We start from the raw sequence: 21,883 nt of genomic DNA on the forward strand, positions 1-21,883 counted from the left end.
GTCTCTCGCTTTCTTTTTCTCCTCTCCCTCTCTCTCTCTTCTTTGTCTCTCCCTCTCTCCCTCTCTCTCTCCTTTCCCTCTAGGGGTTAATGCAGAGCGATTCCAGCTAGGTTGCCTTGATTTGATCTTAAAGATTTTTTCCCCCCCTCGCTCTTTCAGTTTTTGGATGTGAGGGGGGGAAGAGAGAGAGCGAGAGAGAGAGAGAGAGAGAGAGAGAGAGAGGGAGAGAGAGACAGAGAGAGAGAGGCAAGCTCTGAGCAGTCTGTCAACTCCAAACCCTGAGAGCATTTCAAACTATTTTAGTCACTCGTTTAAGGAGATGCAGGGTGGCACGAGAGAGGTCAGTGCTCGGGAGCAGGTTGCAGTGATTTCAGTGAACTACACCGTCTCGCTGATATACCATTTTCTCCTTTTTTTTTTCCCTTCTTCCTTGTTTTTCGTTTTCCCTGTCTCTCTCTTCTTCGCTGCTCTTCTCACGTGGGAATAAACGCAAATTGATGTTTGAGCTGCCGGCTGCGTGGTGGTTGGGGGAGCCGTCGGGATTGGTCGGCCGGTTCCGGCCCCGCGTGACATCACCGACGCTGACCACGCCGGCGCGGTCTTTTGGGAGACCGCCGCTGGAGCGGGCTCGCGTACAGCGGCGGAGATGGCAGAAGGGGGGGGGGGGCGTTGTAGGAGAGTGTGAGGCTCATTCCAGCAGGCGAAACGGGTGAAGGAGTGCCCCTTGCTTCTGCTTTCCGCTAACGACCCCCTTAACGACCACCTGCCTCCCCGCACACCAAAAAGTCCTGTCAGTAAACAGCGCAGAGCCCCATCTGAAAACGACCGCTTCACGGGCACTGACACCAGACCTGTGACTTCATTTTGTTTTGTGTTTAAAAACAAAAAAAATAAATGCAAAAATATTCCTTCTTCCCCTCCCTCTTAACCTAGTTATTTTCAACAGTGACCCGAAGTAGGTTCATGCAGATAGATAATTCAAAGTTAAAGCGCCAGCAATTATGGTACATTGTTTTTGTTGCTCCAACCAATTCATCACCTGTTTTCTTCCATCGACAGACATCAGTGAACGAGAAGCGTGGTTGTGGGAGAGGTCGGAAATTGCGCGTGGTACAGCCGCTGTTAATTATTATTTGTTTGCGTATTTTTAGATTTTTTTTTTTTTTTACACTTCCAAAGCAGGAAACCCCTATTTTTTTTTTTTTTTAATTGCGCTGAAATGGAACAAGGTCAAAAGGGATTGCCTCTTGTTTTATTGAATTGGCAGGCATTAGAGTAAGTGAATGGATTGATGATGGATTGATTTGTGTAGTGTCTTTCCTTTCAGTGATCTGAAAGCGCTTAACTGTGGGGTTGGGGGGGGGGGGGGGGGAGGTTATACCTTCGCTACCACCAGAGGAAGGGACCACCAGGGTGATTTCATTACATTACATTGTGTTTAGAAGATGCTATCATTCAGAGCCACTTGGTGTACATTTTTATGTGTTATAGATAAATACACCGGGGTGTTTCTAGCAGGTCAGAGCCACTTGTTATGGTGTACGTTTTTATGTGTTATAGATAAATACACCGGGGTGTTTCTAGCAGGTCAGGGTTAAGCACCCTGCTCAAGGGCACGACGATACCCCCCCTGACTGGGAATTGAACCCACAACCTTTTGGTTATGGGCGGCAGTAACCACAGTGTAGTGGTTAAGGAGCAGGACTCGTAACCGAAAGGTTACAGGTTCGATCCCCGCTGGGACACTGCTGCTGTACCCTTGGGCAAGGTACTTAACCCACAGTTGCCTCAGTAAATATCCAGCTGTATAAATGGATAACATTGTAAAGAACTGTAACCTATGTAAGTCGCTTTGGATAAAAGCGTCTGCTAAATGAATAAATGTAAATGTAAATGTAATGTAAATGTTATTCATGCAAGCCTGCTTACTTAGTAAGTCCAGACTAACTCTCTAAGTGTCCCTATTGTTTGTTAAAAAAGTACTCTACACTAGTTAAGCACTTAATTCAGTATTTTACTGACCTCCTGTAGTACTTTTCAGTAACTACTCTTAGCATTGTGATGCACATATTTGGAAGTCGCTCCGGATAAGAGCATCTGCTAAATGACGTAATGTAATGTAATGTAACGTAACTCTGGGATCTGTTTGCATAGGAATGAGGTGTACTGCATGTGGAACTGTGTGGCTGGGTACGGGCTGTCTCTGTAACCCCCAGTGGGGGCATGTCCGACTCCCCTCCCCGTCTGCTGGCGGCTGGAGTCCGGCGCGTCAGCATTGTACTGAAAGTCGGCGAGTATCCGCACATCCCTAGGGAGGGTTGGTCACTGCCTCTAGCGCCAGACTCCTGAGGTACCTACCTGTGGGGGCCCAGAGCAGTAGGAGGCCTCTCTACCGGCTGCAAGTCTGTTCACAGCTGCGCGTCGTTACGTTAACAGCCGCGACCACCGTGGCAACAGTCACGCGGCAGCAACTGCCCCCGCAACTTTGTGCGTTGCATTTCACTCGGGCTTCAGATAATTTTTTTTTATTTTTTTTTTTTTCTGAAATCATTTATTCGGAAATATCAGCCCGGCACCTGCTTTGCGCTTCTCAGTTAGCGGTACGGGCGGATACCTGGTGTTTTGCATTCCGTTCCGAATTACCTCTTAGGAACGAGTGCATATTGCAGGGAGCTGAGCACTCCCTTTGGACCCTGTCAGGAACGTTAATAACAGTACGCCCGGCCTTGTTGAAAAAGACGCATTGCATATCTACCTCGCAATCCAAGAAGCTTCTCTCCCCCCCCCGTTAGAAATATGTGCATTAAACGTGTCCCCGGCATTGAGTGCGGCTCCCATTAAACAGCAAAGCACTGTGGGTAATTGATGGGCACGGTGGCGGCCGCGGTGTTAGCCCCCATTACAGGGGTTACGAGCGTGAAAAGGTCGCCCGGCTCTGTGGAGGATTGGGGCGTCCTGGAGACGGGGGGGGGGGGTGTGTGTGTGCTGCCGTGGGCCCTGATGGGACCGGGGGAAATGGACGTCCCCCGCCGAAAATGCCACCCTGTTTGACGCTTGTCACGCCGCTCGGTAAAAGGTGGCGCTAAGCCTGAGCGCGCTAAACGGCCGCCGGGACATCCGTCAGACGGTAAAAAGGCTACGAGCGCGAGGCGGGTCAGAATGCGGAGGTTCCTTTAATGCCTTCCCCCCTCTCAGGGGGGAGGGGGCGAGGGGGGAGTCCCGGAAATTCCCTTCTCCTCTCCCTGCATCCGTAACGACATCTAAAGAACGGAACCCGCTACAGCGCTCGTCCTTCAACTGTGCTCCTCCCCACAGCTGCCGTTGGGGCGAAGCAGTTGTGTGGATGTCTAGCGCAGAAAGGGGTGGGTGGGTTGTTCTTGTAAATGTAGTGGCTCTGACCGAAACGTGCGTGACAGAGCCCCCCCCCCCCCCCACCCCCTTTTTTACCCCCAACCTTGTAGAATCGGGCCACGCCAGCCGTACCAAGCATGTGTCTTCTGGTGAACTGGGTCAGTCAATCGTGGAGAAGGGGGGAGGGTGGGGTGCAGGGGGGGGGGGGGGTTTGCGAGGCAGCATATGCCTAGGGTAGAGCTCGCCGGCTACATCGGTTCTGTGACCCCAATCAACGGGACGGGTGCCAGAACCACCCGGAGGGGGCCATGTGGAAATTGGGGAGGGGTGGGTGGGGGTGTTTCTGTCAATAATGATCCTGGAACTACGCTGTAGGCTGATGGGTGGAGTGTAAAAAAAAAAAAAAAGTAATTTAATACTCGGCACCAGACGACCCAGTTTGGTGCAGCAGGTTTGTCAATCACAGCGGCTCACGCCCGAGGAACCGCCGGCGATGGCGGATTCGGGCTGGCGCCTGGCCAGGCAGCGCCGTCGGTCAGGGGCTCGGTTTTATTTTTAAGTACAAATACCATAGCAACGGGCGATGAGATTTTTTTTCATTTGCGCCGAAAAAACAAGTCAAATTCATATTCCGTTTGTTTGCCACCGCAGGTGGAGCGTTGTTGCGCTGGCGGTGGAAGCAGGGAATTCTGGGATTTTTAGTGAAGTTCTGTCGTTGAGCCGTATGGCTTCGTAAACCTTCGTATGGATCTGGCATTGTATTCAAACATGACGACAGTTTTGGGTTGATTGATTGGCTGGTGCTTCCTTCAACCCCCTCCCCGCTTTCAAACCTTGACTGCCAATCATAAGCGTCGAAGATGGTTCGATCCAATGAGAGATGGGATTGCAGCGTGCCTCCCCCCCCCGGATCCCTGTTTGAGCATGTAATAGGTGTAACTCATTTGTAATGAGATAAGAAAGGGAATATTCTCCAGAGGTAATATGATTCATTTAGGACAATTTGTCAGCGCGAGTGGAGCCGCCGGCCGTGCATGCATATGAGCCGGTGAGACTTCGTTTGGACAAACAAAACCGGAGCTTGACCTTCGCTTTCTCTGTTTCACCAACAAGGAGGCGCGTATTATTTCTATTCAAAGAATAAATAACATTGTCCGAGTACGCACCAAGGGGCACGACGCCTTGGAGGGGTGCGGGGGTGGGCAGGGGGGGGGGGGGGATTGGAGCGGGCTTCAGCGGTCACTAAAATTTAATCAAATATCATGCACGAATTAAATTTTATGCTCAAAGTCAAGGGCAAAGCGCGGCAGCGGTTAGATAAAATAACCCCTTTGCCCCACCAGCGGCAAAAATCAAGTCACCTAATAGAATTTTCGGCAAATTAAGTTCAGTATGTTTTGCGACAACAGCCGTCGGATGCAATACTCAACACAGATGCCTTGAAATAACAGTCATTTGTATTAAATCACAGTGATATGAATTGTTTTGTTGTCCATTTATGCCTCGTGTGTCAGATTTGATACTTTGCAGGGAAGTGTGTGAAATAGTAAAGCTTGTAGCTGGGAAGGAGGTGGTCTTCTGCCTTCTCAGTGTTCGGGAGAGGGGTATTCCGAGCTGAGTGTGTCAGGGTTCTTTTTCGGAACTGTCGCTACGGAGAGGGCTCTGATTTATCTCCCCATGCTCGGGGGGGAGCGGCTCCCGACCCCGCTCCAGTGAGGGGTAGCGGAGCAGGGGTGTCCCCCGGTCTTCATGAGGGCCACGCGTGGCTGGAGTCTCCCTCTCCTCCCCGTCCGCCCCCTGCGTTTGGGCGGGAGGGGGGGCAGGACGTCACAGTGCCTGCGCTCCCCCATCAACGCCGGTCCGCTCGGAGAGAAACGAAGCGTCCTCTACATTAACCGTTTCCATCCGTGTCCCGCTGAGTTCTGGGACGCCCAGAGGGCCGTTGGGCCCAACCTTCCTCCGAAACGGGCAGGCTATCATGCCATTTGTTGAAGCACAAAATCGGTCCGTTATCCTTGACGGGGAAATGACACAGTTACATATATGCTGAGTGACCTTGAAAGAGGTGCAGGCACCCACGGTTTTACATGTCATCTTCATTTCCGGGTATTAATTCCCGAAAAAAGACCGAGGGGGCCCTACGCCGTCGTGGCTTACCGCCAGGCACACGGGCAGGAAGGCCCCCTCACGAGCGAGGCGTGTTCACCGCAGCCGCTCAGCCTCAAAGACGAGCCCCGGCTTCGGCGTCACAAGAACCACACCTTAAACCCACAGCTTTGCTGTTCGCATTTTGGATTGTTGTTTGTTGGTTTTTTATTGAAGCCGGATACCTAATTACGCTAATTATATTTACGTTTCTCGTTTGTCCTCTGATTGATTTTTGTGCGTCAGCACGGGCGCACGCTCTCGGCTCTGTGATTTATCCACTTTTTTTGGGGGGGAAGTATTTTAATAATACCCATTGTTTATCGACTAATGACCTTAATTATTTTTAGCTCTGTTTACCGTTCAGCCATCTGACACTAATTATAAGGCAAGGCTTCTGTTGGCAGGGTTGTGAGGAGCACTTGATTTAGGCAGAACAAAATTCCATCATAATTAGCTTCTCGGTAGTTGACAAAAAATGGTTCTGCCGTAGCTAACAATTGAAAATAATTATGTATCGGGGTTGGCTTGGTAGCTGATGATTTTAGACGGGTTGCACATAATGGGGAGACTGGTGATAATCCCATTGCCTGGTGTTGATTCAGGAGGGTTATGTTCGGCTTTGCTTTGAGCCATTGAGCGTGGTGCTTCTGGAATACGGATGCGTGTTAGAATGTGCTGTGTTGGTCCAGCGTACGTGTAGCTTGTTTAATGGATATAGAGATGAGAGGTTCCCAACCACCTGTCAAGGAAGTGCCAGTGAGCGAAACGAGTTGGGCTTTCTTTTTCCAATATTTGTCCCCCCCCCCCCCAAAACACACACTCACACACTTCCCCCTCAGTGATCCAGAATGTGTAAACCTAGTGTGTACGTATCCGGGGTGGGGGGGGGACAGGAGGGGGGGAGGCTGACGCCTCGGCAACGATCAGGCCCCCCGGATTCTTAGGCCCCTTTTTTTCCTCCCATATGGAAATGAGGGCCGGGTGAGCGCTGCCGCGATTGGCCGGCCGCTTTTAACATTCCGGGAGCGTGTGGGTCGCCGTGCCAACAGACAGCTCTAAAAAAGGGGGACTTTGTGCGCGTTTGATGTTCTCTATAACGGCGGCCATTGAGACGGCGAGAGACTTTAAATCTCGCTGACTTTTAACCGATGTAGAAACGCGATCGGGGCACGGTTTCCCGTGAAACTGCGCTTTGGGGAGCTGGCGAAATTCTCTCCCTCAAGACCTTAGTGATATTCTGGATTTCTTTTCTTTTTTTCCCCCCCCAGGGAGCGAAAGGAGCTCTGCTATTTTAGCTTCAGCAATGCTTCAATACAAAGCCCTCTCAGCGCTCGCTAGGAACGTTTACGCTAATAGTGCTAATATGGCGAGCGTGTACATTGTTACAGGCATCAAAGATTTGACGCCACGTGTCTGTCAGGGGAAATGCTATATTAAATTGTTGCATTGTACATGGCCTGACAGCTCAAGTGCTAAGTTTTTAAAGCGGGGCATTACGTTAAATTTGCATGATGAAATTGTTTTTTACCACAAGTGAAGAATAGCCACTGGGCCTAACATTTGAGCCGTTTGTCATTACTTATTACAGCAGTAAGCGCTGTTGCTTGGTTCTGTTTAGTCCTCCCAGCACAAGGTGGCAGTGTAGGCTCATGGGCCACGAGGCACCTGCAGTTTCGTATGAGCAGAGCTAGTTATTCGGCATCCGAAGGCTCTTGTGCTGCTTGCGACGCACTCGGCTGAACTTAAGGGAGTTTGTCGCGCGGGCTTGACAGCAGAGAAGCCGTGTCACTTTTTATAAAGCCACAGTGCGTCCGTGTTTGCTTTGACTCTCTTCATAGCTGATAGGATTTGTTATGACAACACAGCGATTTCATCTGTAAAAGAGGTAAGCTGTGAAACATGGAACCCTATGGGACTGTCGTGTTTCGGCTTTTTTTTTTTTTTTTTGTGTGAGTGTCGCCTCGGCGTTACCGCGGCGAGACTGACGGTCCCCTGCACTTAAAACAAGGCGCCCGGCGTTCGGCGGAGAGGGCGAAGCAGACCCACGCTCCGAAAGCCCCTCGTGACGGCTCGCGCGGCGGCTTTAACGTATGTCCTCCTCAGAGGGGAAAATAAATGCGCCAGCCGCCCCCTCTAGATCTTTCCGCGGCGCGTTACAAATGTGCCTCGGGTCAGGCTGCCTCTGCAACCGCGTTCGAAAATACATATTTCAGGCGGCCTCGCCGTTAAGCGGCGGCCTGGCCGAGAACACCCATCCGTTATCGCGCCCGAACCCGCCGTGCGAGGTGAAACTATCGTGCGAGACGCGCACGATTGGCTGACCCGGGGAAAAAAAAAAAAACTCCATGACTTTCTGCCACCTGGGGACCGGTTTACGCTTGTAGGCCATTGCGCCTGGAGTTACAGAGAGAACACACACTCTGTCACGCGTCCACTCACAGAAGGACTTCTCCGGCGGACATTAAATAAACATTAGGCCCTATAGAGAGAAATTATTAATGAGTTCCTTAGGCATGATACCTGGATAAGGGGAAGAGGGGGATGCTAGCAGCGATCTACTTCCTGGTGCCTCCGTGAAGCTGGAGGTGAAGCGGGGATCTTCCCCTTGCAGAATGAATTACTCGCGCTTTTGAGATCTTCACCTCATTTAAAAATTAAGAGTCTTTCTTCTCCCTGCTCATATCTGTCTCCGGAGCGGGGAGACATTTTAATCTGTATCGGTCCTACCCGGATGATTTAAAAAGCCAAAAAAAAAAAGAGGGGGAGAAAAATGGTCCTGCTGCACTTCAGTGGTTTAGATGAAACGGCGAATAAGTCGAATATCGAGTTCAAAGGAGCATCGCGTTTCGAAGGTTTCTTAAGAGAGATTTGATAAGCGAGATTTAAACTTGGGAGCGGTGAACGGGAGAGTTGAGGTGCAAGAAACAGAAAAGTAACTGAGCTTACTTTGGGGACGGGGGGGGGGGTATGGGGAACATTAATTTCGGCGCGTTTCTGGTGATTTTGGCCCCATCTTAACGCGTCAGGACTCCAGCGCGCAAATCGCGACTTAAAATTTTGTTCAAATGGTGCCATTTCGGGATCGGCGGAATTGCGAACCAGTCAGGTGTAATTTGATCAATTTTCCTCCCAGCATTTCCAGCAATCAGGATTTTGCAGCTTTAAGGCGGGCGGGGGGTGGGGGGGTGGGGAGAGAGAGACTCAAAATAGGAGTTTAAAGGGGGGGAAAAAAAACTGATATTGGGTGAGTGAAATCCTCAAAGTAAGGTCCGCGACCTTTTGTAATACGTTTCCGGTGGCCAGGCTATTCCGGATTTCCCCGGAGCTCGGTGACAGAACAGCCTTCTGCAGCATTTTTCTAAATTGAAGTCAATAACAGAGAGGCCATTTATTTACCATCCTCGAGAGGTACCGTTGAGAGAGGAGGTGATCGAGCGACCCCCTCTGAAAACTGCAATAAAAAAAAAAAAAACAGACTTGATCGTTAGCGCTCCTATAGTGTGTGTCCTGTTTTTTTTTTTTTTAAATCCTGCTAATGCAAACAGATTTGCTACAAACCCCATTCTCTAAATCCGTTTCATATGTTAGCGTTTTACATGGCTTACAGGATTAAAATAGATTGCATTTGCCGTGCAGGTCCTCATCTACAAATGTATGAACAAGAAAAGCTGTCATGCTTGATCCATGATTGGGGTTGGGGGGAGCGGTTAAGGAAAAAAAAAATTCAGTAGCATGTTCCAGAAATGTTTCCAGTCCAGCACGCAGCGATGTTGGATCGTGCTGTAACGTGGCGATGCCAGGTGGAACCGGTGGCGGATTTGCCCGCCGCGTGCCCCGTCCTTAAACATGCTGCCGGTCCAGTTGTGGGCTGCGTATGGCGGCCGCGGCCGCCAACCCCCCGCCGTTAGCGACCGCGGTTCTCCCGGGCCTCGCTGCAGGGGCTGCTGGGAGGAGAGGGGGGAGGGGGCTGCGCTCGGGGAGGGAATAGGCATCGGTTTCAGGCTCGGCCATTATGTATGCCTGGACCGGGACGCCATGAAACAAGCTACTTCCACCCCCCCTATCGCGGGCTTTCTTGCCTCTCGCCCCCATCCGGGGGGAAACGCGCGTTTCACAGCTAGCACATTATCCTCAGAGGGACACACACACACACACACACACACACACACACACACACACAGTCTCATGGCATCTCTGGGAATTTTTGATTCCTTTCCCCCCCCATTATACACTTTTCTGGTGAGATGTATACTCCCTGGCTCAGAGACAGCTCGTGAGATATGCATTTTTCTGAATGCATAATGCAGGGGCCTGTTTGAATATTGTATGAAACAAGAAAGTGCATTGAAAATGGTAAACAAGAAAAGATCCAGCCTCTCTCCTCCTGCACGTAGCGTGAACCGTACCCCCCCCGCCCCCCTTTTGCAGGAAGTGTGCATAATTTAAATGGATGCAAAGCAGCGAGATGTTTTAAATATGTGTCAGCGAAACCCAGCTAGGGGATGCTGGGAGCTTGGCGGATCGGAGGCGGCAGCAGATTGGCGGTGCTTCGGGACGGGGCCAGGTGTCGGCCCAGAGCCCCGCCTCCCTCCCCCACCCCTCCTCTAGGTGGCAGAAGGTGGTCTTGGAGAGGGAGAGGCGCCATGTGCCGGGCTTCCCGGGCCTGGCGTCGTGCCCCGCCCCCGCCCCCCTGCCCTCGAACCCAGAGGCCGGCGTGCGGCGGACCGCCGTGCCCGTAGACCGAGCTTACCCCCCCGACCGCCGCCCACGGAACCAGAACCGGGTCCGCAAAGCCCACACGTGCCGGACCAGGAAACCAGGATGAACAGACGCGCACGCGAACACACACGCACACACACACGCACACACACACGCACACACACACACACACACACACACACACACACACATACAGCCACACACAGAGGCGCACGCTCTAATTTCCAGACACACATTCACACACGAGGTCCCCGTGTCAGGAAGTGGTGAGGAAGTGACTAATTCAAGCAGGATGCCTCACACACACACACACACACACACACACACACACACACACACACACAAAGGTAAACTTGGTCAAAGACAGGAAGTGCAGCACAATGCCATTCCCTGTTTCCACAGAGCTCTGACTAACAACACCTCCGCTAATACCGCGCCAGTACGTTCCTGGGTCCCGCTGCTGTCCCGTTACCCCCCACCACCCCCACGCGGCATTCACAAAAGCTCTCCGTTGTCACATTCTCATTCTCAAGGTCAAAACTCGACGTACAAGCCTCCCCCTCTCTCTCTCTCTCTCTCTCTCTCTCTCTCTCTCTCCTCTCTGCGAGGCCCACCCGCCGGAGTGGCGTGGCTCCACACGCTCCCCCCCCCCGCACAGGCACGCGGCGGGATCAGCGGCTCTTTCCCATCCCGGTGCCCGGCTGTGACAGGCCGGGGAGCCTCGGCGGCGCGATGATGAATGCCCGGGCTCGGGACCTCCCCCGGCGCCGCCCGTCCCGCCGAATACAGGCCTCTGACAGGGCCCTCCCCCCCTCCCCGGTCTCCGCCGCGCCCCCATCCGCGTTTCGGCCCACCTTTTAACTCTCTTTCAGCTCAGTATAACCCCCCCGTGTCACTTTCACGCTCTCTCATTTCCTCAGCTAACAAAAGCAGTCGCCTTCAGCTATTGGTGCGTTCGGTGCTCCAAACTGAGATAATGTATGCGAAAAAAAGAACGAGTCGGATGCAGCGGGTGATTCATCCGCTCACTCAGACCGCACTAGGCGTGTCTTATTTAAATTCAAGGTTTCTTGGATGGTGTTATGATTGGCTTTGAAAAAAGGGAGCTGTGTGGGTAACAAGGCGTACTACTCCGTTCTTTGTGGGGATATATGTGCTTACTTATCTCTGCTAAGCACACTGTTGTTACCAGAGGTAGGGAAGGCTGGGTGTAACGAAGCAATAAGTGTTATAAGGAAGGTACAGGGCTTTGGCCGTAATAATTCCACCTGAAATTATTGTGAAATTACGTCAGTATTGATAAAGCCTTATAATTTTGTATGCATGTATTTTCTATCAGTTTGTGCGAAGCTGGCAGTGAATTATATAAACAGGCAGCAATTCGTAAATCCGTAGGAAGTGAGCGTAGAACAGGGGAATCCGGCTTCCCATTGGGTATGATGAGCACACACGCTCATTCCACACACAGAAAAGGCGCAGGTATCGTTCACGTTTACTGTTACGTGCTCCGTCAGTTCCAGGCGGAAAGCTGTGAATTGAGATGGAGGGAAAAAACCGCGATCATCCTTCCCGCGGGAGTGAGTTTTTTTTAATTCCCCTGCATCTGGCCCGGTCCCGTCTGATCGACAACGCCGTCGAATGCTCTGCTCCCCCCCCGCCCGGCGACGGCGGCGCGTCCAGAGGGAACGTCGGCGGGGACCCGTAAATTCCCTCGAGCGGTCGCGGCCGCGCGCTAAGCGGCGGCGTTCTGGCGTCGGGGTAATCACGGCAGCCTGAAAGAAAACGGGGCTTATTTTGCCGTACGGCGGTCACTCGACGCGCGGGTCTGACACTCGAGCTCGAAACGCTCCTCGAGCAACAGAGAAGCAAGCCTGGGGGGGGGGAGTTCACCACAGCGACGTACCTGAACGCGGCCGATTTCGAAACGCTCAGCTAATCCGCCCGAGCACTTTCCCCGGGTTTTAATTTTGGCCTTTTCAGAGGCTGCACCATACCGTAAAACCCCCCCAACACAATCAAGGAAGTACTCATACATATGCTCGTCAGTCCTAATACACGTGTGTCACTTCCTACGATGTTTGAAGGTCTTATACTTTATTTTTCCGTCCATGGGTCCCAGTTTGCATACCTTGTTTCTATGGCAACTGGTCGCCGGTTTGCGCAGTGCCGTGTACTGCTGTTTGATTGGTGAATCATGCACCCCCCTCCCCCGTCTGTTATGTGAAACAGTCGTCCTTTGAGGAGAGGGAAAAAAAAAAAAAGGTTGAGAACTTAGGGCAACTATGTTTCAATTACCTTAAGCGAGCTGACATCAAGCTACCCGACCGCAAGAGAGCGGAGGCTTTCAGAGGTCCTTTCTCGACTTGCTCGAGTTCCGTTTGGGCGCAGCCGGTGCCCGACCGTTGCCGCACGACGGCCTTGATCCGGCGTTTGAGAAACGGACCCACTTAAAAAGGAACAGGAAATGGGCTAACCATAAATGCTAACAGCTGATGCCGTGCACAGCCTGTCAATAATGTCCAATGGCGACAAACATATGAATCGGTCCGCTCAAAGACGGCGCCAAGCGTGAATCCAGAGGGTGAAGGGCGGTTCGAATCCTAGCTTGGGCGCCGTGCACTGCGCCGCCGAGCGCGGCATTCAGCTTGAATCGCGTCTGTAAATATCCAGATTGATCATTCGCGAAATGTAAGCTGTGGAAGTCTCTCTGGACGCCGCCATCTGCTAAGTAAATATCTAATATAATGTAATGAAGTATGTGTGGAAGAGATTACGGCTTCCTTTGCAGTCGGCGTGTTTACAGTTGATATTATCTAATTGAGCCTTGTGGTACAACATAATTCACAACAAATGTTGTTGTTTTCGAGTGATGTCTGGAGGTGGCTGTTGGGCTGAATTTGGTCTTCGGAGGTCTCAGTCGCGGCCGTTGGAAGGATGGTGTCCTGTAACACCCCCGTGTGGGTTGTGAGGAGGGTTTGCTGTCCTTTTCCAGTGAACGGAAGAAGTGCCGTGGCCTGTCACCAGCGTCCACGCTGGCCAAGCTGCGTGTGGCGGTATACGGGCGGCATGCCCTTTCTGAACAGGTCGGACTCGTTTTTCACCGGTAGCGCAGCAGTCAGGCTGACCCCTGGCACTTTTCCCTCTGTCTGTCCTATCTTTCTTCTCTCTCCTTTCACGCTTTAGTTTTTTCTTTATCCCTCTCTGCCCGCTCTCATGCTCTCTCTCTCTATCCCTTTCCCTCGATCTGCCTTTTCCCCCCTCTCCACCTTATATGGTGTTGGTCTCTCTCTCTCTCTCTCTCTCTCTCTCTCTCTCTCTCTCTCTCTCTCTCTCTCTGCCGTGACTGAAGGGCCCCACCCACCGCAGGTTTGCCCCTCCCCTCAGTGACTCCTCTGAGGGGCCTCTTTGATGCTGAGCCAATGACACGGCAGTCAGGATCCCCCACCCCCCTCCCGCAAGGTGCCCGATGGCTGCTCCTGGTAACCTCCTGGCAAGGTGCGCCCCTCCGTGCGCGGCAAACCCCCCATCAACCTCCCCCCGCCCCCACCCCCCTCGGTCTTTTCCCGCTCCGCAAACGAAGCGTGGCCGAGCAATCCCCCGGAGCGCTTGAGCAGACAACAGCGGCAGAGGAGATCTGCCTTTATGTAATACGGGATCAGCGCTTCGGGGGGTGGGATGGGGGGGTCGGACCCCTTCCCCCCCCCGTGCTGCCTTTCAGAGTGGCCAACCAGGGCAGCTCTTCTGATGGCTGTCATTGTTATACTTACAGTAAAGGACGGGGGGTTGGGGGGGGGGGGGTTTGCTGTTCAGCTTCAGCACGCTCCTAACCCCCCGCACCCTGACCGACACACGGCGAGATGCAGGTGTCACATTTCCGAATCGTGTCAGGGATGAATGTGCATCTCTAAAAGTGTGTGTGGCAACCAAATCGCTGTTTGTGTCCCCCCCCCCCCTCTCTGCGATGTTCAGTTTTGTCATCTACCTCACAGACGATGGGCACAACACATGCACAATCGCACACGCACAATCACGCGCGCTGGTGCGAGCAACTCGGGCCTCTGACCACACGACCGAACACCGCTTTGAGCTCCTCTCCTCTTAGCACATAAAATGCTACGCTGTGTCTGCGAGTCCCTCCCTTCCACTAAGAAGCAGCGTGTGTGTGTGTGTGTGTGTGTGTGTGTATATATATATATATATATATATATATATATATATATATATATATATAAATCATATGCATACAAGTGTGTGCTTATTATTATAATAATAAGTCATTTTCCTTGATAAGGAATGCTGTGTTTGTGTGACGGAGTGCCGTCACTACGGTTGAGTATGCGCTCTGACTGCCATACCAACGAGCCTGGCTCTTTGGCGTCGCGGTCAAAGTCGCATGTTTGGTACCCCGTAGACCCGGGTTCGAGGCCGGGCGGGGCGACTGCTCTCGCCCTTACCTACGGTTTGAATGGTCTGTTCCCATTCACATCACTTTGGCGAGCTCCCCCAGCTCTGTCCCCCGACGCGGTCATGGCCGTGACCTTATTGCCCCCCCCCCCCCCACACACGTACGTGCTTAATGAGTGGAAGACTATCATTGTAGGTCAGAAGAGCAGAAGTCTTTCCATGCTTCTAAAGAGTTTCCTCCAGTTTTTAAAATTTAGAAGCCCAGGCTTAATTGCAAGCCATAAAATTGTTGAAAGAAAGTGTTTTTGTCCTTTGTGGTTGTGCCGTGACACAGTTTTATTATTATTATTATTATTTTTTTTTAGCTTGAGTTCTAAATTCCCAGAGCCCGTAGAGATAACAGCATTTCAAATATGTTCAGTTGGTGCTGCTGCGGAGCGTGTGTGTGTTTTGAAGTCGGCTGTTTGTTATGCCGACCAGCACGTGTTGATAGCTCTGTCTAATCAGAATCGGCCGTTCGTCAGGACGGGACATTATCAGTAAATGTCATATTTCCTAAGTGCCTTTGACGGCCCTCTCTCTCTCTCTCTCTCTCTCTCTCTCTCTCTCTCTCTCTCTCTCTCTCTCTCTCACTCTCACACATCCTTGCTACACTGGCTGGATGGAGTGTGGGGGGGGAAAAAAAGGCTGTTGAATAACAGGCCTCGTATTGAAGCCTGGCTGGTGTGTCATGGCGGTAAGCGTTTGATAACGGGAAGGCCAGCCTTGCTGGCGGCATTTTCGGTGGCGTTAATTCCCTGCCTCCGGCGGTGAGGTGTCCGCCCGTTGGCAAGGACGCCGCCAGCGGCGGGGTGTTTTCCGCGGCCGGCGAGAAGCCACCCCGGTCGAAAGCACGCCGGCCCTTGCCGGCGGCCTCCGGAGCGTCGGCGTAATCCGGCGCGTGTTTGTTTGCCGGGACGCGTCCGAGGGGGGTTACCGGCAGAGCCAAGCTCGCTCGTGGCCGGGGAGGCCCCGGAAAGCTTTTACAGATTCGCGCCGGCGAATGCGGTCGGCGCAAGCAAAGCAGATTGCGAAGCCGTTGGGGACAGCTCTGCGTTTAAGGCAGGTCCCTGACAGCCCCATTAAAAACCACCATTCCTCAGCCCCCCCCCCCCCCCCCCCCCAACCCCCTCCGCCCACCTCAGACTCCCCCCATTGGCAGAATTAGCACAAGTTCCCACCAGCGCGCTCCCCCACCACCACTCGCTAATTAGCGCGCCGCCGCTGCGACCGCGCTCCGATTTCTCCCATCATCCATCAGGGCCTCCCATCACCCCCGACAGTGCTGAGGCTGCAGCATGTTTGAGCGCCTGGTTTTATTTATCTGTTTATACACAGCCCACCCCCAGCCGCTTTTTCCTGAATCTGGAGCCTCGGTATGTGGCGTTTCTCGTGGCCGATCAGCAGCGTCAGACGTTTTCGGCGGCGCCCTGCAACCTGGTCCTTTCAGCCTCCTTCAGCTCACACCGTTTAACACGAGCGTTCGCTGTCGGTTCGTTTTCTCCTTTTGTCCTGGTTTTTATTTTTTCCTCGTCTCTGCCTACGTCAGCGGGACAGACCACAGCTGTGTGTAGCTCCCTCTCCCGCAGGTGACCGTTTCTGTTGCCCGTTGCGTCTCCTTTCCCTGCGGTAAAACGGCTTGACCGCGCGTTCGTCGGCGTGCGCCGCTCGGATCTTCAGAACGTGTGGGGGGGGGGGGGGGGGGGGGGGCGCGCGTCGCCGCTCAGGTGAACGCGTGACGGCATCCGAACAAGAGCTGATCCCGGGAATCCCTTTCAGAGCTGCTTCTCCGTGCGAGTCCTGTCAGCGATCACGCCTCTTCACCGTCGGTTACGCGGTGTGCCGGAAACTTTTTACGCTTAGGGGAAACTGTAGAGCATACTGCAGCGACTTTGAGATTCCTCTTACGAGAACCCCTCTCCTGCCAGACAGGGTGAGCCTGCCTGTTAAATGAGGCCTCGAAGCCTTTGCTAATTTTGCTGTTTTTAACCGCAGCTTAAGATGTCTCAGGTGTTCTGGAGCCCTTTTTAATGGCTTATATTTTTTTTAAAGCTCTGATCCAGGCTCTGAAAGCTTTCTCGCTCCCCCCCCCCTTTTGGGATTTTGGACCCGTTCTCTGCAGCCCTGTTCCGCAGAACCTCTGTCTGATACGGGTCAGTCTGTTTGAAATACCGTGCCTGCCCCAATCTCGATGGCATTAAAACAATCTGATAGGCCGTGTTGAAGGCCGGCCCGTTCCTGTGTGATTTGTACAGGCTCTCTGTATCCCCTGCCGTGTGCTGGTATGACACCGCTCTGAGTGAGGCGCGCGGTAGGAGGTGTTTTTCGGGGGGTTTTCTGCGAGAGGCGACGGTGGAGACCGTCTGTCTGTCTCGACCCCCACCACCGACCCCCCCCCCGCGCTTTCCCACAGGGGAAGCCCCACCCACCTGGTGATGCTCATCACCAGCCTAGCAACAGGCAGCGCGTCCTCATGACAACCGACGACCGCTTGAAATCGACCGAAAGGGTATGGCAGTAACATGCCAGAGGGGCTGCCCCCCTCCCCCTCCCCCCCCCCACCCCCTGACCGCATTGTGTCACACCGAGGACAAGATGCAGCCTCCTCGGTGACACCTGTTGGCATGCCAACCGGCAGACACGGCCACCGATTACAGATTATCGCGCCCAGCGTCCGCACCGAAACAAGCCGGTTGAGCGGGAAAGCGAGTCTCTGACGTTCGTCTCTTTTTTTTTTTTCCGGGTGAGGCAGCCAGTGCTCCGCCCGAGTGGTTACCGCCAGAGCACAGATCTCGAGCGGCTCCTCGAAGTCATCTGTCAGGCTCCGCCGCTGTCTTCACCGATACTGTCAGATCTGTTCGCTTTGGCACAAGCGGGTGCTTTTTTTAATGCGCGTCGTCCGCCACAACCCAGCTATTCCACCTCCCTGTAAGTATCGCCAAAAATCCCTGCTTTCCAAGCAGGTTTTTCTCTCTCCGTTAATCACGGTGTGCCAGCTTCATCCCCGCGCTCCGGTCCCTAAATCGGCCGAGACGCACCATCTGAGCCGCCGTCCTCCCCCCCCTCCCCAACCTCCCTCAACCCCCCGTGAGACACCACCTCTAATTACCCTCATTACCTGAGGTGTACTTCCATGCGGAACACTCAGCACCGGATCACACCGTGTCCCTGGTCACAAAGCTGGCTCCTTTTACCCCCGTAACAACCCACCGAAGGGCAGTTACGCCTTCATTAACTTGAAATTGCTCCGATTAGTCCGGAATAGCATTTTCATTTCACAGTAGCGTCTCTATACAAAACATATTACTAAAAAAAAAAAAGCTTGACCAGTAGCCGAGATTAATCTGGACAATTTTACAGAACGCATACGAGAAGCTGTTTATCCACCAGCACAGCCTAGCCTAGCCATGATTCCTGTATTCATAGCTTGATCTCGAACAGCCCTGAGGCCTTGCAGTGCTTTTACAAACCAGCATTGAATACGTGGAAGTTTCTGGAAAAGGTTGAGGGTTGGACGGTTGAAGCTTGTGAGTCCACTCGCAGACGGGTCTTGCTTCTTACAGCGCAACTCCTCCTCTCTTAAAGCTGTTTGTTGTTTCTCAAGAACATAGTGCAACGTGAATGGAATTGAAAAAGCTTAAGCGCGCAGAGCCTCGTGGAGACAGCGCCGTGTGGCCGTGCAGCTGTTTCACTGAGGGGCCACACACCTCTGAAACACCTTTCCCATCGAGAGATTACGGCAGCCGCCGCACTTTCGGAAATAAAGGCTAATCTCATTAGCGTCTGGCACTGCCCCCCCCGCCCCAGCCACCGGCGCGTACAAACGGCCACTCGGCATTTTAATGTGCGTTTGTTTACCCGCTTGTTGAGCGGTAATGTCATCCAATTTCATGTTTTGTCCTTTTTGTCTAGCTGCCCAGCAGCTACAGGTAAATTAGCTATATCGCTAGCGCTCGCGCAGCGCAATGAGTGCATTGGCCTTTATGTTGCTAATCGCACGTTGACCCCCTCCCCCGTCAAATGAAACTTAATTCATTCCCTCCCGCTGCTGCCGCTTAATATCGTTTCAGTCATCAAAGCCAGACAATCACCTGTTTTCAGAGCCGGGAGACCATTAAGCCACCCCTGCTGAAAGAGCACAGAGGGCCCCTGAAATTTTAAAATCTCTGTTCAGGGGGGCCGGGCCTCGACCCCCCCAGGGAGGGCAGAGGGAGCGGGGGGAGCTGCGCTCGGGACGACGCATGCCGAAAATCTGCGATCGCACCGAGGCGCGCCCGTCTCTTTTGGGAATAGCCCAGATATTGCTTGAGATTATTCTCCTTGCTTAAAGGTAAACATGGTTTACCTGAGCTACTAGCTCCTCGTAGTTTTTTTTTTTTCTCTCTCTCTAGCTCTTTGAGTGTGAACTACACCTGGCGTTGCCTTGCAAGCAAATTACAAGCGCGTCCTTGCCTCGAGGTAGAGGGCACACCTCAGTATAGGAAACTGCTCTCTTCCGCGAAGTGTGAGTGGTTGGATAGTATCATCCAGCCACTCTGAAGTAAACGCATTTTCTGTCCAGCTGCTTCAGAAATGGTCAGAAACGGTCAGGTTACGGTTAAACCTGCGACCAGCTGGGCAGCTGCGGTACATTTTTGTCACCCTGCCATTTTTGTTTGACCCGAAAAAAGAATTAGACGCGCATTCATACTGAAACAAGCCGATCGAAGCGCCGCGAGTCTTACTCCACAGTCCGTTTTCATTTGTTCAATACATAATCTTTGATGCATAATTGCAATAGGCAGTGGAGGTTCATTTGTTCTTGAAAATCCATATAATTAAAAAAATAAAGATGTTTAAAGGTGAACTTTTTGATGAGATCTGATGCACTTGTTTTTAGATTGTTTTTTTTCTCTCCTTTGAAATCCTAATCCCCTTTCCCTGAAAATTGAATTATGTGCGATATTAGAAGTGTAATTTGATATCCATTGATTGAGCGGAGTGTCGCTTTGGAAAAAAAGAGGGATGGTAGTTATTGGTATTGATTTTAATAACTAGGCTGTTACAGTTCATTCGCGGCTCTCTTAATTCAGCGGCGCGGAGAGGCGGACTCCGTCGGCGGGTAAGCGCCTCAGATCCCTGTCGAGGCGAAGCTTCGCCAACGGTGGCGGCCGCCTTGCCGAAGTGCCCGTCTTGGAGAAAAGCATTTAAATATTTGTCCTCCTCAAGAGTGGCGTTCGTCTTCTGGAACGTTCTGTGATTTTTTTAAATTTATTTTTTTGGTTATTTCCTTCGATCCTCTCGGGGTCGTGTCCGAGTGGTACAGAGATGAGTCATCAATCACAACCCCCCAACCCCCCCCCCCAACTGCAACCAATCGAACAGGTGAGCGACGCTGAGTTATTCCGAAGCTTGACTCGGGCGTATCGATCGCGGGGCCGAATCGGTTATTGTTTCCGAGTTCCCTGTCCTCCTGGAGATTAAAACGATTGACTGACCTCGCGAAGGAAATTGTTGTTCATTTTCACCGGGGGTCCTTTGGGTACCCACGCAAACCCCCCTTTTACGAGCTTTATTGCGCACATGAACGAGGATCGAGGCACCTGGGCTCGGCATTCCTGCAAAGAGCTCCAGAGATTGATGTCTCCATTCCGCAGTTGGGTGCCAGTGATTATCTGATCGAGCGTTATATGCATTTAACGCTGTATGTGGGTCGAGTGGCTCCCCGAGTGAGCCTCACTTAAGGAGAGCCATCTTTTATAATGAGAATAAATGGCCTCTCAAGCTTAATCAAACTCTCACATCCCCTGCCATCTTGGATCCCGACTATCTTCTGATCAGATAAGGAAGAGCCCATTGCAGTCTGAATAATGCGCCGCACATTAACGTCTATGTTATCCTTAGAGCGTAACGCCACCAGGAACTGAGGGGTTTGATATTTCGTTCCAGGCCAATAGAGTAATTGGCACACCTCTTCCCCGGTTCGCCTCGGTGTCTCAGAACCTCGTTCCGAACGGGCGGGCCGTTTCGGATAGTCATTTCACCATTTTAAGTCGGCTAAGTGGGACAGCTTAGACGACTGGCATCTTTTGAGGCTGTGGCTTGAAAAGCTGGCAATGTCATTGAGGGGTCAGACCCCCCCCCCCCCCCCCCCCCCAAACTCGCGTTTAATCGATTGTCGTATTTTTAGACACGTTCGGCAGGGGTGACTTGCAGAGAGAGAGAGCATCAGAAGGGACAGGGTCGGAATACCAATGGAAAGTGGCCGAGCGGGAGAGAACGAGACAGTTGGGGACAAAAACGTGACGCGCCATCAGGCCAGACGGGCGCGGGGGTGCACACGCGCGCTCTCCCGGCCGGGTTAAGCTCAGAGGGCGCTGGGCGGGGTCGATTAGGAGCGCAAACGAAAGCGTGAAGAGTTTTACGCCGAATGCACAGTGCAGTGAGTTGCGGTTTCGCTGATTGTGCCGGCCATTTGAGTATGAGCTCGATAATTTCAGAACGAGCAGAGTTTGAATGAGGAAGAGGATGATGGAAGGGAAGGAGGAAGTACACCCAGGATGGTGCGAAAGAAAAGGGTCCAAACAAGAGCCGAAATGGATCCCTCGTTTTTTTTAATGGTTTGATGTGCCCTCAGTTTGATGTCCGGCCGGTGTCTTTTTGCGATATCCCTGTCACATTCGCCACGTCGACGTTCTTGAATTTGCGTTTTGTTAGCACGTTAGCCGTTCCTTCTCCCACATTGATGCATCACCCTCTGGTTCTGCCACAAGCGATCTCATTCAGGCCAGAGCAGGGCTTCTACATGCTAATAGCTCTCTGCTAAGCTAACTCGAAATCCCTCAGAGTCTCCAAAGGATGCGGACGAAGAGGAGCTGTCACCTGGAAGCCCATCTCTCTCTGCGTTTCCTGTAGATATACAGCTGTATGTAGTTATAGCTGGGAGTGTCAGCCCACTGAATGGAAGTACCCCTTCGCAAACAGGAAATAATGATGAGTTATCTGTATTTGCAGCTTCCAGAGACTGGCAGCGATTACTTATAGCAGGCCTGACTGAAGAGAAATGGATTGAACCCAATTGAGGGTCATAATCGCTGTGTGTGGTAGCCATGAATTTCGGCCAGAAGGCCTTCTGTAGACCGTTAGCCGCAGTTAGCCATGTTTTTTGGTTCATCTTTGCATCATGTCGAGAGCTGTGTGATCGATGATGCCTGTAGCACGCCTCATCTTCTAGACGAGGGCA

The 21,883-nt window shown here is 52.3% G+C and overlaps 1 protein-coding gene across 1 annotated transcript in view; it reads left to right on the forward strand.

Moving 5' to 3' along the window:
- The window catches only part of snd1 (staphylococcal nuclease and tudor domain containing 1), a 243,008-nt gene that overhangs the window by 126,276 nt on the left and 94,849 nt on the right, over positions 1-21,883 (forward strand). The gene's annotated exons all lie outside the window — the stretch shown is intronic.

This window comes from Megalops cyprinoides, chromosome 25 (assembly GCF_013368585.1).
Source record: "Megalops cyprinoides isolate fMegCyp1 chromosome 25, fMegCyp1.pri, whole genome shotgun sequence".
In the NCBI taxonomy this organism is placed as follows: Eukaryota; Metazoa; Chordata; class Actinopteri; order Elopiformes; family Megalopidae; genus Megalops; species Megalops cyprinoides.